The sequence below is a fragment of the Pseudomyrmex gracilis genome, unplaced genomic scaffold, assembly GCF_002006095.1.
Source record: "Pseudomyrmex gracilis isolate BER0280 unplaced genomic scaffold, ASM200609v1 scaffold_1245, whole genome shotgun sequence".
NCBI classification, from domain to species: Eukaryota; Metazoa; Arthropoda; class Insecta; order Hymenoptera; family Formicidae; genus Pseudomyrmex; species Pseudomyrmex gracilis.
This window is the reverse complement of record NW_018021829.1, coordinates 3,001-21,118: the sequence shown is the minus strand read 5'-3', so window position 1 is coordinate 21,118 and position 18,118 is coordinate 3,001. Positions and strand designations below refer to the sequence as shown.

The 18,118-nt window shown below is 39.7% G+C and overlaps 1 pseudogene; it reads left to right on the top strand.

Moving 5' to 3' along the window:
* The first annotated feature begins 7,904 nt into the window (after window positions 1-7,904).
* Window positions 7,905-17,811, top strand: LOC109861998 (annotated as a pseudogene).
* Window positions 17,812-18,118: the final 307 nt, after the last annotated feature.

Genomic DNA, 18,118 nt, shown 5'->3' with positions numbered 1-18,118 from the left:
GTTTCTCTCTTGCAAAAATAGTTTGAGGAAGTTTTGCGCGCCAGAAATTGCAGCTCAAAAATCTAAAGTAGGATTATTTAAGAGCTCATACTTCCGGCGCAAAAAGCAATTCGATATCTGCAGTTTTAAGCGGTGGGAAGTGCAGTCCAGGGATTCAGCCCCCCACTGAAACCTTGAAATTCCTGTTTCGGTAAACAAGCTCAAAAATTTTACTTTAGTGGATTCAAAAGCTCATAAATAGCTTATAATTCTGCAATAATTTTAAATCGATTCGGACAAAGTGAAAGAAAGGCTAGATCCTGAGGGGTAATAAAAGAGAAGTTTGCAGATATAATAAATAGTTCTGTGAGAGTTGGTTGCTGTCCGGAAGAATAGAAAACTTTGACGATAGTACCGATACCAAAAATAGATAAAGCAAAAAAAGCAAGTGAATACAAACCTATTAATATATTACCAATATTTGAGAAAGTGTTAAAATTAGTAGTAAAAGAACAGCTTGAAATATATCTAGAAAGTAATGCTATTATTACAGAGCATCAGTCGGGGTTCAAACCCCGTCGTGCGAAACAGCGATTCAAACTGTCATTGACGAATGGAAACTAGTAGTAAGTGAAAGACAAATGGTGGGAGTAATTTTCATGGACCTTAAAAGAGTGATGTTTGAGACAATAGATAGAGAAAGATTATTAAGAAAATTGTATCAGTATGGAATTAAAGGAGTGGTTTTAGAATGGCTCAAATCGTATCTAAGCAATAGGAAAACAGCAATTGCGATTTAATCAGAAGTGGTTGAGATTACTAACAACAGAATATGAAGTACCACAGGGATCAGTACTGAGACCTTTGTTATTTATAGTATATATAAATGATATAATCAAAATCTGTCCAGAAAGATGCAGTATAAAAATGTTTGCTGATGACACCTTAATATACGTAAGTAGAGAATGTAGCACGGATTTAGAGAGTAGAATGAATACACCATTCAATGTAGTCGAGCAATGGATGAATATAAACACTAAAACTGAATGCGACAAAAACGAAATTTATGATATTTAGAAGTATAAGAAAGGAATTGAGAGGTAATATTACACTGAAATGTGTGTGTGTGTCTGGACGGTATTAAGATAGAGCGTGTAGAGACAATGAAATATCTAAATATAATTATTGATGAGAAACTAAGATTTAAAGCGCTCATTGTGATTATATGATAAAAAAATGGGTAGAAAAACGAGTTTCTTAAAAATAGGCAATTTTAATAGAATAGGCAATTTTATATCAGCGTACATTAGATGTATTATATACAAGACAATCATAGCGCCGCACTTTGAATATTGTGCGATGCTATTACTAGATACGGGTGAAACACAGTTAAGTCAGTTGCAGATAGCACAAAATCGGGCTATAAGAATAATATTACAATGTGATAGATATACCAAAGTAGAATGTAAGCGGGATGCACTGCAATTTATGTCTATAAAACAACGATTATTTTATAATGTATATTTATTTTTAAGATCTTAAGAAACATGTTACCATTAAGAGATAGATTAGAAATAATAGAAAGTGAAAGAGAAACGAGACAAATTGGAAACCTTAAAATAAAATTCAGACAAACAAGGAGCGCACAAAAAAGTATGTTTTATGAAAAGATAAAAATGTATACCGCCTTACCAGCGGAAATAAAAAGTAAAGAAAGACTCGAATCATTTAAAAGAAGGTTAACAACATATGTTATAGCAAGTGTTTGTTAAAACTGTATTTAAAATAGCTGAGAAAGCTAAATAAAGATCAATCAATCACACACAATCAAAAAAAATTTCTTTTACCCTCTCTTACTCTCTCTCTCTTTCTCTCTCTCTCTCTCTCTCTCTCTCTCTTTCATTCTCTCTCACTCTCACTCTCTCTTGCACTTTTGCTCACTTTCTCTCACTCTTTCTCGCACTCTCTCTCACTCTCTCTCGCACTTTCTCTCACTCTTTCTCGCACTTTCTCTCACTCTCTCTCGCACTCTCTCGCACTCTCCTTTACTCTCTTTTGCATTCTCTCTCACTCTCTCTCGCACTCTCTCGCACTCTCTTTCACTCTTTTTCGTACTCTCTCTCTCAATCTCTCTCACTTTCTCACACTTTCTCTCACTCTCTCGCACCCTCTTGTACTCTCTTTTGCATTCTCTCTCACTTTCTTTCGCACTCTCTTGCACTCTCTTGCACTCTCTCGCACTCTCTTTCACTCTCTTTTGCACTCTCTCTCTCTCTCGCACTCTTTTGAACTCTCTCTCACTCTTTCTTGCACTCTCTCGCACTTTTGCTCATTCTCCTTTACTCTCTTTCACTCTCTCTCGCAGCCTCTTTTACTCTCTTTCTCGCACTCTCTTTCGCATTTTCTCTCACTCTCTTTCACTTTCTCTCGTACTCCCGCACTCTCTCACTCTTTCTCGCATTCTTTGTCACTCTCTTTTACTCTTCCTCGCACTCTCTCTCTTTATTTTTATCTCTCTGTTTCTTTCTCATGTTACGTGTTGGAGACTCCACGGTCCTCCTTTTGTCGCGACGCGACGCGCCGACATTTAATAAATAAATAACAAAAAGCAATAGATAACTCGAACAGATCTCCTATCGTTTCGAAACTTAGACTCCGCAACGTTAGGAGAGCAAACGGAATTCATATCGGCGCCACGAAAGGATAAACTGCGCCTAGTACTAAACAAAAAAATTTTTTTCTTTTGATAACGAGCAAAAAGAATTTATTGTTTTTCCAAACAAACTCAGATATCTCTGGGTCAAGAAGAACACCGCCTATAGAATTTAGAGCAGTCGGCGCAAATAGAAACTCCGGCGCCACGAGCAATTTTATTATAAACAAATAGCAAAGGGTCTATGTGGCGTGATCGAAAAAACAACATTTTTTTTTCTCTTCTTCGGAAAATCGGACGAGCCGATCAAGGCAAGATATCGCCGCCGATTGGCGATCTCATAAGTTTACCCGACTAACTAATTAACAAATAGGAACCGGCGGGGCCCAACCGAGTTTTCCGATTGGAAGAAATTCGGTGAGCACTTGCTTACTCAAAAGAGTATATAAGACGGGACTCTCGGGGCTGAAGTCAGAAAAACCGCTGATTCTCTTTCTACGAGATCCCGGGAGTGCCACAGCAACTTCGCGAATCGAGTGCCGAGTTAAAAGTTAAGTGCACATAGTGTAAAAAGGGAACAACCGACCAGGCCATCCACGCCAGCTCCAGCCGCACCGATTCAAAGCGACCGCCGCCAATCACGCAGCAGCTAAGCCGCACGGGCTACGAGACGCAAACCAGATCACAAGATCACTGGTCCGTAGCAAATAGTAAGTTCACATTGTAATTATTTTCATTCGGAGGTTCTACTTTTCGCGAAATTAACGTCTGATTTTGTGACTGATTTTCGGAGAAATCAAGAAAACGGTTAAAATAAACAAATAGATAGACACGCTCAAAAATTTGGCTCAATCGGAAGGGCTACTCGCGGTGTATAGCCGTCTCGGGTGGCATCCAAAATTTTTCGGAAAGGCTACTCGCGGTGTATAGCCGTCTCGGGTGGCATCCGAAATTTTTCGGAAGGGCTACTCGCAGTGTATAGCCGTCTCGGGTGGCATCCGAAATTTTTCGGAAGGGCTACTCGCGGTGTATAGCCGTCTCAGGTGGCATCCAAATTTTTTCTTTATTTCCTTCCCCAAACCACAAAAGTAAACAAAGCTCAACATCTCCGATAACGGTCGCGAAGCCAAGAGACTACAATAGCATAATTGCATAAAATCGTTTAAGTTGAATCCCGACAGAAGACTTCGCGAGTGGGAAAAAAACCCAGCGCCACCTAATATTGCGACGAGCGGCAGCCCTCGCTCTAAACAAAGCGGAGCCGACCAGGCCCATTGGCGCCACCCCTCCTCCGACAATAGGAAATAATAACAATAATAAGCATAGCAGCAACAACGATAAAACACACGCAGATACCTCTCACATACCTTCGAACGACACACACACGCACACACATACACATGACGATTTGTGGAACGAGCCTTCCTCCTACTCTTCTATAAGCCCCGATCCTCCTGCAAACAATCCACCGCCTTCACTTCCTCGCTCCCCCTCTCCAACGTACTCCGAGCCCTCTTGTTCCGCGGAAAATTCCGCGGATGTGCAATCCGCGCCAACTCCTCCAACTCCTCCTCGCTTTCTTTCCTCTTTACCTTCCACATCCGCGCAAAGGCGACCTCTCATCTTCCACATCCTCAATCGATTGCACGGTCTTGTGCTTAGTCAGTAGAGTTGAATTTCTAGACTTAAAAAGAGACCGACAAGCGGGGCCTCATAGGACAGAGTAAGATCGGCATACGTCGTTGACCTATCCGTGAGCGCATACAAACTCGCTCGACTCTGCCGCAGCAGGATCGCCTACCTGCTGCGCGGAGACAGAGAAACGACAGCTCTCTGTTACTCCACCATAGCCCGACCGTAACCGTGGGCCAGGACGTAAAACTCATCACATATTACAATTTTCTTTTTTTTTCGACGCTTTTATACCGCCATCTTTTGGAAGTACTAGGTACATGCACACATTCCTTGCACATATGAAGACGAAGTCCGAACATGATAAAATTTTATACTTTTAGAAGAAAATTTGCATTATCATCGTATATAGGGCACAGACAAAAAAACAAACATTTTTTTCTTTAATTTTTTCCGAATTGATTGAGACTAAAAAGAATCGGTTCAGGCGTTATTGAGATATGAATATTTCATGTTTCACAATTTTTTTCGAAAAGTGATTTTTGCGCTTAATAGGCACAGTGCGCCTCGCACAGTTTGTGCGCCACTTCGTTGCGCGTGAAGTTGGCGCGAGGCACTACCTTGCCTCTTAAAACATAACAAATAATTAAGGCAAAAAAACTTGGCGTGGTTGCATAAAAAACTACAGCAACATGTTTTATCTGCGCGCGCGAGCTATTTTTAATTTATTTTATATGTCACATATATAATATTTGACTATCAAAACCAAACCAGTCAGCATCGCACTAAAAGTAAAATAGTTCTTACATTAAGCAAATGCAAACTTTTAATAAAATTTTCATTTATTCTCGTCTGGTGTAGAAAGAACAATGCTATTTCTTTGAAAGTATTTATATTGTTACGTCCTGGACCTTACGATTCCCTTCCGTTTGCAACAAGGGATAAGTTAAATTTAAGTTTTAGAAATTCACTTAGGTTAATCTTCACTGAACAAAGGACCTGTTGAATCCGCGGTCCGTACCCGCTAAAAAATTCGAGACCGTTTATGTCGGTTCGCCGCCAACGTAAACATCACGTAGGCTAGACGATCCGACAATTTCTGGGAAGATTAGACAAACCGCTAACTTTTGAGAAGACTAGACGGTCTGTCACTTTCTCGGAAGGCTGGACGATCCGCCGGTTCCGGAAAGCTGCGTCTAGTAGGTCAAGAGGGGTGACCGTCGATGGATTGACGAATAAGAAATCGAAAATTGTGTCAACGAAAAAAGGGGAATATCAAAGGATTGACAAATAAGAAATAGTAATTAGTGTCAATGAGAAGAAGAGGATAAAAATCCAATGATAATTGACTAAGAGAAAAAAGTAACGTCCCGAGCTCATCGAATATAAAAAATCTGTTGGAAGTCGAGGAGGTTGGTTGGTGAAAAGAATAAGTTCTACTATTGAACTTATTTAAATATCCTTTATTGCTCCTTAGATGTTCTTTTCCTTACAATGTTCCTTACTCGGCTGTTCCTCACTGCGGTAGACTCTCCGGCTTGCGGTGCCATACAGTGAGCTAGCAGTCTGTTCACGATCTTTGCTCTGCTTTATCCGCGCGATCGACTTATAGTAGATCGATCGCGCCGATTCAGCAGGCTCACCGGTCCTAGCAACGGCCGTGTTAGTTACCGGTGCCGGTGTCGACATATGCCGCGTTGCACTTCGGACAATGCGACGATGTGTCGCACCCTGTGGCAACCAGCAGTTCTTCCTAGAACTGCTGTTGCCCTGCAACCAAACCAGGTCATTGAGCAATGACAATGATGTCTCATCACATTGCTCAATGGCCTCATTTTACTTAATTCTATTTTAAAAACTGCTGCACAACAAATCGCTTGAGCATCGGAGCACGTTCTTTCTTCTCAGTTCTTTTGTAGTACGCCCGTTCAGCTCTTAGGTTTTAAAAAGAAAAAAATTCTCAAGTTTAATAAAAAACCGTTAAGAGTGCGGTTACGAAAATCCAGTTTACTCGTCCGTCAATCCACCGACCCGAGCGGTTCCAAGTTTCACGGTCAGTTAACCTTGTGGTTGACCAGTGACTCTTAAAGAAGCACCCTACTCGAACTAGGCGACCGATTCCTGACCAAAACGTGCGGATCTTCGGATTTTCAGTTAGCTTCGGTCTCAACGACAAATAGTGAGTACTAGATAGTACGACAAGGAAATCCAGCGGTTCCCGCGCTTGCAATTAGTGAAGCAAAGTATTTGGAGACATAGAAATCTGAGCTCGAGTGATTAGTACCGATAATACGACTCTCTTTTAAAACTCACAAACGTTCATATTGTTACTAAAATTACTCACTAGTCTAAGTAACAAAAAAGGAAAAATTTGTTTCGTTTAAAGTGGAATCTCGGAACCGGGTTTTGCGTACAACAATTCTTAAAAGACACAACTGTCGTTGCAGTTGCGTCTGCAATTAAGAGGCAAGGTAGATGAACCTAACCTAACCAACCTCTACAAAGAAGGGCTGCGGCCGGACTACCGGAGCTGACACCCTTCCTTTCTGAAACTTCAACTAGTCTTAAAATTTCGAAAAATCTTAGTGATAAAACTAAAACAAAGATTGAGAACACTGAACCAAATGACTCGGACAATCACACAGAAAACCAACAGCCACATACATTCATGCATCAGGCTCAGTCGTTCTCTCCATCTTTTCCATCCCAGTCACCTCGTTCATCTCTGCTTGATTCTCCGTCGTATTCGTCTGTAGCTCCCGGAGAGATTCCGAATTTTTATCCTCCCTCTATTTCTTCTTGTCATACTTCTTTCCTATAAATCCTTAAATTCACCTCAGATGACTGAGACCCATACACACACACACACGCACGCACGCACCCAACCTATGCCTATGCGTAGCTATTGTTACGTCCTGGCCCACGGTTACGATCGGGCTATGGTGGAGCAACAGAGAGCGTTCGTTTTCTCCGTCTCTAGACAGCAGGCTAAATGATCCTGCTGTGGCAGAGTCCAGCGAGTTTGTATGCGTTTGCAAACAGGTCAACGGCGTATGCCGATCTTACTCTGTCTAACGAAGCTTCGCTCGTCGGTCTCCTTTGAAGCCTAGAGCGTCAGCTCTATTGATTAAAAACGGGATCGCGCGATCGATTGAGGATGCAAGAATGAGAGGTCACTTTAATAAAATCAATTCATACCAAATATTGATTAATTTAAGTATATATATATTTTATAATTTCTGGATTTTTACAATGTCAGTTGTACTTCCGTGTAGGTGGGAGTGCATGTTGCGTGTGTTTGTGCGTGGAACTCAGTCGAGATCAACTTCAATAATTTTGCTGATTTTTGCGGAGTTAGAGGAGAAAATGGTATAAAAATGATGCACAGGAAGTAGGCAAGGCTCATCGAGGTAAAGAAATTTGACGGGGAGGAATTTCCTAAGAGAGGTGCTAGAGACTAGATGGAAAAGTTCGGTAGGACTTATTTTGAATGGGTTTATGGTATAATGTCGTTTTTTTGGATCGGCTATCCGGTAGGTAGAGGTGAGTTTTAGGCAATATTGTAACCAGGGGACGTCCGGTGGAGGGGTCGGTCAAGGGGAATCGGAGGGTCGTTTGTCTGCGGGATCTGGTTCCGCAGATGTGGAAGGCGAAGAGAAAGGAGAGCAAGGGGGAAGAGGCGGAGTTGAGTAGAGGTGAGTTTTAGGCAATATTGTAACCAGGGGACGTCCGGTAGAGGGGTCGGTCGAGGGGAATCGGAGGGTCGTTTGTCTGCGGGATCTGGTTCCGCAGATGTAGAAGGCGAAGAAGAAGGAGAGCAAGGGGAAAGAAGCGGAGTCGGTGCGGATTGCACATTCGCATGGTTTTCAGGAGGACAGGAGGGCTCGGAGTAAGTTAGAAGAAGAGTGAGAATATGACGGGAGAGGATTACTCGCGGGAGGAACGGGGGTGGATTGCGATTTTGCAAGAGGATCGGGGCTTACGGGTGAGTGAGAGAGGGTTCAGGATATGTTGGAGAAGGAGAGCGAGGAGAAAGAGGAGACTGAGTCTGTGCGTGTTGGTTTGTGTTATTGTTATTATTGTTATCGCGTACGTTTGGTGTGTGTCATCCAAATGTGTGTAAGGAGTGTTTGTGTGTGTTTCTATATCGTTGTTGGTGCTATTGTTATTGTTGTTATGGTTTTCTATCGTCGGAGGAGGGGTGGTGGCAATAGGCCTGGTCGGCTCCGGCTCGTTTAGAGCGACAGTGGCTCGTCGCAATTTCAAGTTGCGTCAGTGGCGCTGGGCCATTTTTCTCGCTCGCGAAGTTCTTCTCCGGGGTTCCACTTAAATAGTTTTACGCAATTATTTTTTTCTGACTCTAACGCCGAGAGTCCTCTCTTATATATCTTTTTGAGTAAGCGAGCACTCACCGGGTTTTTTCCAATCGGGAAACTCGGTTGAGCCTCGCCGGTTTTTATTCGTTAATTAGTTGGTCGTGTGAGATCTCCAATCGGCGACGATCTTCCCACCTTGGACAGTTCGTTCACTTTTATGGAGAAGGGAAAAAGGGAGAGTGTTAGTTTTTCCGATCACGCCACATAGACCCTTCGTTATCGTTGATAACAAAACTGCTCGTGACGCCGAAGTTTATGTTTGCGCCGGCTGCTCTAAATTTTATAAGCGGTAATTTCCTTAACCCAATTGTAACCGGATTTGTTTAGAAAGTTGCTCGGAGAGTTAAACAACAAATTCTTCTTGCTAGCTATTGTCTCAAGGCGGGAGATTACTAGACGCGGTTTATCACTTCGGGCGCCAACACGATTTCCGTTTGTTCTCCTATCGTTTCGAAGAAGCGAGTTTTGAAACGATAGAATATCCGTTTAAGTTATTTACTGCTTCCAACTATATATATATAAAATAAAAAAATAAAAAAAGGAGAATTTGTTATAAGTCAGTGCGTCGCGTTGCGAAAAAAAAGGGACCGTGGAGTCTCAAGGACGTAACACTTATAGAACGTTAAAATAAAAGTGTAAACCCACAAAGACAAATTAATGTCGCGCTAATAAAAGTTTGTATGCTTGTCGCGCTAATAAATGTTTTATGCTTGGGAAGTAATAAAAGTTTTCAGTCAGTTAAACTGGACTTGGACCTCCGTTTCGTAGTATTTCGTTCCTGTATTCCTTCAAATGCCGAGTCTCGTCTCAGGAAAGTTAGATTCGCGTCTAAGTCCTAAAAAGAGACCGGAAAGTGAGAAGACGTTAGCCGAGTAATATCGGTACACCCGTTGACTTGTCTACGTCACTAAGTAGTCTTGCTCGGCTCGCACACTTGTTTATCCTATTTTTCTCTGGGCTAGTGTGCCGGACGTAAACACATAACTTGTCGTGTGCCTGCTGCGTTCTCCACAGAGGCTTAATCGTAACCAAAGGCCGGGATGTAACAATATAAAATACAAATCTTTATTTTTACATTGACGATTAAGTCTATGTGTACATGAAAACAAAAAATTTGGGTAAATATTCAGAAAAACGGAGCACCCTCGGAAGTCAATGACCTTAACATATGTTGTCAAGGACACTTTCCTGAACAACAATCTGCAACTTTTAGCCGTCGCTCATTGTTCGTTAAAAAATTGTAAACGAAAGAAGTTGCGGCAATAAACTGTTATTTTCCAACACCGTGTACATTTTGTTTGTGTTGTAAGCGTGTAGGCAGGGGCCCTGCACCCCCCGCAGGGAGAAGAACTTTGCTCCTCCCCCCTGCTCCCCCCTCACAAAAAAATGAAGACTTCAATTAAGTGTAGCTTCATGACAAAATTGTTTACTTTATTCTTTGCAATATTTTACAATGTTATGTATGTTAGTTGTTATATCACTTTGTTATCATTTAATGATAAATTTCGGACATTACTGTTATCATTTAATGATAAATTTCGGACATTACTGAGAAAAATTTGTTTATGAGTTCCTTGTGTACAAATCGGCGTTTGAATAAAAATTCAGCTATATAAAATCTATAATGTTTTACCGATGTCTCAAAACGTGGAATATTACTTCGCATATCTCGCCAACTTTTTTTGATGTTTTGCGTGTGACAATTAGTATGATAGGATCTCTACGAAATTTTCTTTGTTTTTTTTTTATTTACTGTATGGTGAGTGTAACCGTGCATATTGATGTTGTTATATGCCTTCATTTTTTCGTAAAAAGGGAGCAAGGAGAAGGAGCAAAGCTGCGGGAGCGCAGCTTCCTTGTTGCCTACGCGCTTACAACACGAACAAAATGTACACGGTGTCGGAAAATAAGAGTTCATTTATAATATTTCTTTCGTTTATAATTTTTTAACAAACAACGAGCGACGGCTAAAAGTTACAGATTGTTGTTCAGGAAGGTGCCCTTGACAACATATGTTAAGGTCATTGACTTCCGAAGGTGCTCCGTTTTTCTGAATATTTACCAAGATTTGTTATAATTTACTTGAAGTACATAATACTTTGTTTAAATATGCTACAGAATATGAGAATTACAAAATTTATTAATACTCCAACATAAAAATACAAGTACCTATTATGTATACAGGGTGTCCCACAACTCACGATCTTAAATTAAATTACGTATTCCTGAGATCATTTTGAAACAAAACTTCTAATACCATATTGTCGAGGCTACAATACTTTTTGAATTATAAGCGTTTAAAAGTGATCTATCTGGTGGCCTGTTTTTCGCGCGCTCAGGTACGGCGCATTGTACATGACAGTGTTCTTGTTTCGATAACTTGATATTTTGAAAATTATGCAAATTTTCTCAGAAAATGTTTTTTATTAAATTATAGTTACATAAACTTAATATTACTACAGTGCGTATGTAAATGTAAACAGTTTCATCAAATTCTTGTAGAATTTTAATCACGTGTTTAAGGAGCTGTCAAAGTTAGTAGTAGTATGAATCTGGCGTATGCTGTATAGCCTTTTGCACAATGCAAGGGAATAGTGATAGCAATAAGCAATAAACACAGAATTCCAACTCGTCGGAAATTTTATCGCTATTGCTTATTCTGTTTTCTAATCTGCATTGATACATGTGTATTTTTGTATGTTAGATTCCGCTGTTTCTACCGTTATTTATAAATAAATATAAACTCTTTAAAACTGGTGTTATTTCTATCGCTATCGCTATTCCGTCCATTGTGTAAGGGGCTTATTGATATTTTTGGTTTGTAGTAAAGTTACTGCAATCAATAAATTTTCAATATACTTGAGAAATTAATAACATTTCTATTTATTACATTTATTTAATTTTATACAATAGAAAATATATATATTTTTTCAATTAATAACAAGTCTTAAAAATAAATATTAAATCAAATAATAATAAATATATATATATATATATATACATATTTCAATTGTAATAAAATAACAGTAACCACTATTTTATAATAGAATACATTAATAACATTAACAAAATAATTACATTTTAATACTATATTCTAATAAATGTTCGAAATGTGTGTGTGTGTGTGTGTGTGTGTGTGGTGTGTGTGTGTGTGTGTGTGTGTGTGTGTGTGTGTGTTCTCCCACTTCTAAATATAAACGCGCCCGACGAAGCAAATTATTAGCAGCATTTACTATCATCTTTTCTGTAATAGTTCCTATTGGCTCTACAAAATTCTTTCTTGCAATTTGTCGCGATTATTAAAATGTAATAATTATTTTGTTAATGTTATTAATGTATTCTATTATAAAATAGTGGTTACTGTTATTTTAGTACAATTGAAATATGTACATATTTATTATTATTTGATTTCATATTTATTTTTTTTCAGATTTGTTTGTTATTAATTAAAAAAAAATATTTTTTATTGTATAAGATTAAATTAATGTAATAAGTAAAAATATTATTAATTTCTCGATATTGAAAATTATTGATTGCAGCAACTTTACTACAAACCAAAAAATCAATACAGCATACGCCAGTTTCATGCTATAACAGCTCGTCAAACACGTGATTAAAATTCTACAAGAATTTGATAAAACTGTTTACATTTACATACGTACTGTATTAATATTATGTTTATGTAACTATAATTCAATAAAAAACATTTTTTGAGAAAATTTGCATAATTATCAAAATATTAAGTATATCGAAACAAGAACACTGTCATGTACAATGCGTCGTACCTGAGCGCGCGAAAAACAGACCACCAGATAGGTCACTTTTAAACGCTTATAATTTAAAAAGTATTATAGCCTCGACAATATGATATTAGAAGTTTTGTCTCAAAATGAGTTCAGGAATACGTCATTTAATTTAAGGTCGTGAGTTGTGAGACACCCTGTATATGTACACAGCGCGTCAGGAATTCGAAGAATAGGCGCGGGGATCGGAGGGCAAGCGGGCCGTACGATTCGTACGGCGCTTGTTGGCGAGCAACCGCCCCGCAGTAATTTTTTAGAAAAGAAATTGGTATTTAAAAAAAATTACTGATTAGGTATCATCAGATTCATGCACACGTTCATGATAAACATATTTTATTCACTAACTGTGCCAAGTGTTTTTGCCTTAATTAGTTGTTATGTTTCGACTTTTCACAAAAAGCAAAGTCTAACTATTGATACAATGATTTTATACTTCTTAGTTTTCATATAATATAATGTTTTTAATTAAAATGTACAAGTGTAGTGGCACTGCCTGTTAGGCAAAATCCTACGGTCAACGCAATCACCGATAGCCGAAAGAAGCGCGTTTCCCTCGCTTGATATTTCAAAACGCGCAACCTTCGCCGCTCGACGGCAGCTGCTTGCTTCCGAATATTGCCCGAATTTACAATTTTAAATTGGATAGAGTAGACTCTCCGAGTCTTCCGCGACACCAATCGCGACGCAGTGCTTTCGAAGCGGTGTCCGAAGAGACTCTACAAGTGACGGTGGCAATTACGACCACAAACAGAGACTGTCACGGTCTCGAACCGATTCCTCACCGGTGCTGTCCTCGAAGCTTTGTCCGCGCTCCCTGGACTCGTTGTCTCCACCGTTGTCGGTCGCTCCACCGCACCACCTTCGTCTCTAACCAGCGTTTGCTTTTTTCCTCTATTTGAGCTAGCGCCGCTCCGGCTTTGCACTCGGCTTCTCACCAACGAAAAAGACGATCACGCGCGCAGAGAATTTCACAAGTGGCACCACGGAATTATATATACTTGCTCGCAAAGTTTTCGCACAAAGGATCTTTTCTCCGGCGATTCCGTCACTTTTATCCCTTCGCGAGAATGTTCCTCTGAGAGGAGCTCAAGGCGGCAGGAGTAGCGCTCTCAGCTTATCAAATTGACGGGTTGTTTCAGATGTCGAGACCACGCGTCTCGGCACGATCCAGCGAATAACATCAAATTCTCGTAACGTCTTGCTCAGATCGCGCAGGACCGGCTGTTGTTGATGTTTCGTCCCGTCACCTTGGAGCTTTGGCGAGGACCTTGTCGTTTTTCGTTGTTTCCAACGGATTGTTGCGACCTTGGCACTGTTTTCCCCCTGGTGCCGTGCTCTTCGGTAGCCGTTTTCTCTATGGGTGCGTTCCGAGTTACGCATGAAACGCGCATAGAGTGCATTACTGCTGTGCAGCACTTTAAAATCGTTCCGTTTTGTCAATACGTATAAAGCGCTTTGGTAATTCGGAACGATTTCCTGTGCGCCTGTGCGTTTTATGTCTTTTTTAAGACAACGTTACAAGTAATCGTCGTTGCATTATTGTTTGTAATCATAACTATTATAAATATTCAGGTTTTGAAATTCAGTTTTCTTTGAAATTTATTGGCTCTCCTAGGAATATTGAAAAATTGACTTCGCGCTTATATGTTTTAAAAATATACAAGACCCCAATGAATAAATTCTATTGTAATATCTTTGGTGACGCTTTTAAATAAGAACGTGTAACGATACGATAATTCGCAGCGTTACTACCGGGGCCGTCGATCTGCCCCGGCAAGAAATCACAGCGGGAAAAACACGGCAAAGATTTCGAGACCAAGCAAGGTCAGGTAATTCCCCTCGCGCGACACTATCCCCGCGTCACGAAGCACGTACCGCCCGCCTGACCGCGCACCGTTAGCCTAGCGATAACACGCCTCTCCCGCTCCGCGCCCCACCGTGCCTCGGAACACTACACCGCCCGAACCGCGCACCGCACCGCGCCACGAAACAAGGCGGGGGGAGATAGGCACGCATCTCCTCTCGGTACAGATAAGCAGGGAGAGACCGGGGGTATATAAGGCGGACCACCGACACCGAGAATCAGAACCTTCCCGGATAACCAGCCAACGCCCGTCCAGGAGAAGCAAGTCTCCGGCCGAGCGTCTCGGCAGCCTTCTTTCCGCAACTTGGAGAAGCAATTCTCCGGCCGAGCGTCTCGGCGACCTTCCCTCTGCACCAGGAGACGCAAGTCTCCGGCCGAGCGTCTCGGCGACCTTCCCTCTGCACCAGGAGACNTCTCCGGCCGAGCGTCTCGGCGACCTTCCCTCTGCACCAGGAGACGCAAGTCTCCGGCCGAGCGTCTCGGCGACCTTCCCTCTGCACCAGGAGACGCAAGTCTCCGGCCGAGCGTCTCGGCGATCTTCCTCCCGCACCTGGAGAAGTCATTCTCCGGCCGAGCGTCTCGGCAATCCCTGACAGCGAACCGAACACGCTCACGTGATCACGTGAGGCGTGCCCACACGATTCACGTGTGGCCCGGGGCCGACAAGGCCACGTACGCGACTGTCGGCAGACTGACTAGGTAAAAATACGGCGAAGCGCCTTCCAAGAGGTTTAAATACCGCGGCTATTCCTTTTATTCCGCGCCCGGGAATCTAAGGCACCGGGGCGTATTTTTGTATATCGCGTTCAGCGTTTCATTACGTCGCTTCCGGGGTATCTGAACCAAATGATATTATTTGTGATGTTTTTCCGTTTTATCCCGTCAGCGTAAATTATGTTTCTTAAATACTAATACGAATTTCTCTTTTTGTTTGTGGTTAAACATTATCTCTTTCTGTTACTGACGCGGATATTTCTTTATTGTCAACTACATTTCTTTTGTTAATTACTAAAGTAAATATATGTTCTTGTTGTTACACAAATAAACCGCCGAGTATTTCTTATACCCCGCCCGGCGAACTATCCTGAGCACTTCCGAATTCCTTACCGAGAAATTCAAGAGCGTTACAAACGTTAAAAGCGATGAATCCGATTCAGCAATAGTGAAAATAAAAATGATATCGAAGACATTTCTAATAATATGCAAATATTGTATTTTATATTAATGATAAATAAGTCACGTGAAGAAATAATTGCAAATAAAAAAATTACGGATTACATAGAGCGTGTGATTCTACATTACATCAATATATTACTACATACATTACATCAATATATATACTATATTTAAAGAACAATATATAATATATTTAAAGAACAATATATATACTATATTTAAAGAACATTTTAGAGAGAGGATTAGGTTAGGTTAGCATTTCAACATAAATATTATTAAATTATCAAGTTGCCATACATTCACCTGCAAACAAATGGGCCACCTAACTTTAGCACAACTTTTAACAGGTTTTAATAACAGATAACTTTGCAAAAAATTAACGTATCAAGATAAATAAAAGCTCAATTTCAAGCTTAAACATTTCTTTTAACAACCAAAACCTTAAGGAAGTTTGGGACGTTTTTCAAAAATGACAAAAGTGTTTAAAACTTTAGACTTCTTGTTCTTAGTCATAAAATAAAATTTTACAATTTTTTTCAATATTTGTTTCCATGAAAAGTTTCGAGAAACTCGTTGATAAAAACTTGATACTTTTAGACTTTTAACATGGGTTCTTATGGGACTCATATTTTAACTGATAAAAAAAGTAAGGTGAAAATGACACAGGTATTTGAAAAAATTTGTACTGGTAGATTAACAATCTAGGAATTACTGTGCAAAAGATGAAAGCATCTTTCCTCAACCTATTAAACACCTGAATATCAGGAGTCACTATCTTATTATTATCAATGGCAACAGCATTCTTAGGATACGTACTTCCATGAGGTCAAATATCTTTTTGAGGTGCTACTGTAATTACAAACCTATTATCAACAATCCCCTATATTGGAAATAATATTGTTATATGAGTTTGAGGGGGGTTTTCAATTAATAACTCCACATTAAACCGATTCTACTCATTACACTTCATCCTACCATTCATTATTTTAATAATAGTTATAATTCACTTACTATTCCTGCATGAAACAGGGTCTTCTAATCCATTAGGAGTGCCACACAGGAGATTATCACAAAATCCCTTTCCACAAATACTTTACAATAAAAGATGTATACGGATACATAGTAATTATGGTAATCTTCATCACAATCATCATACAATATCCTTACGTATTTAGAGACCCAGATAACTTTGTTGCAGCCAACCCAATAGTCATCCCTATCCACATTCAACCCGAATGATACTTCTTATTCGCCTACGCTATCCTACGATCTATTCCTAACAAATTAGGAGGAGTATTAGCCCTAGTTGCCTCGATCATAATTTTATACACCTTACCAATACATAAATCCAAAATAAACACTACAAACTTCTACCCTACCAACCAATTAACATTTTGAATCTTAATTAACTCATTTATTTTATTAACATGAGTAGGAGCACAACCCATTGAAAGACCTTTCGTAATTTTAAGACAAATCACAGGTATCCTATATTTTATAGTAATAATATCATTCTCACTAACCAGAAATTTATGAGATAAATATGTGTTCAAAAAATAAGTTAATGAACTTGAAACAAGCCTATGTCTTAGTACTGCATTAATGTTTTTTAAGTTTGTGAACACCTTCAAGGTCATTTGAAGGTGAACTCCATTTTTTTAAATAGGAACCTACAGTTTTCTCAACAGATCCTCAATCCTCGCCAAAAAGTGAGTAAATTTTGTCTGAAACGTTTTTTTCTGTGATACATATTTTTCGAAATATGTGGCAAAATGTCCATTGATCATTGCGAAGAAATAACGATTACTCTATCTCATCATTCCAGCAAACGCTTGAATGTAAATAATCACGAAGATGTAAATAAAGCCTGTAAGGACACAGATTAAATCTTTGATTTATCGCAAATTGTGTAGTCAGAGTTAGTTTGCCTTTCGAATATGGAGAGATACACAACCGCGGAGAAAATCGAAATAATTTTGCTTTGCGGTGAATGTTGTCAAGATTTGGATTTGACCGTTAATTTGTATGCAGCACGATTCTCTAAAGCAAATAAGTTTCCTTCGCGTGTTACAATTCATCGCGTTGTCACTCAATTTTTGAACGATGGAAGTGTTTACCCAAAAAATCGAAAACGTAAGAATACTGTAACAAATTCGGATAACGAAATAATGGTATTAGCTGCAATCGCTCAAGACCACATTAGTTCACGTACTATTTCCCGGACCAGTGGAATTTAACGAAGAAGTGTTCTCAGAATACTCAACCGGCATAAATTCCACTCATACCGTATATCTCTACATCAGGATCTGCATGGAAACGATTTCGTAAACCGCGTGAGGTTTTGTGAATGGGCATTAGAAAAATTCCAAATAAACAACAATTTTTTTTATGAATGTATTGTCCAGTGACAAATCTACATTTACGAATCACGGACAAGTGATTAGAACCTTTATTGATCCCCTCAGGGTTACAATTTATATTTACATAACCTTATCACTACCTTACAAGCTAACTTAATCTAATATTCTTCCTATCTAGCCTACCTATATATACACACACACACGCATTATCCCTACTCTACTTGGACCTCTTCTTCCGGCAGTCATTTCTACCTCCATTTCAATTTTCAATTTTC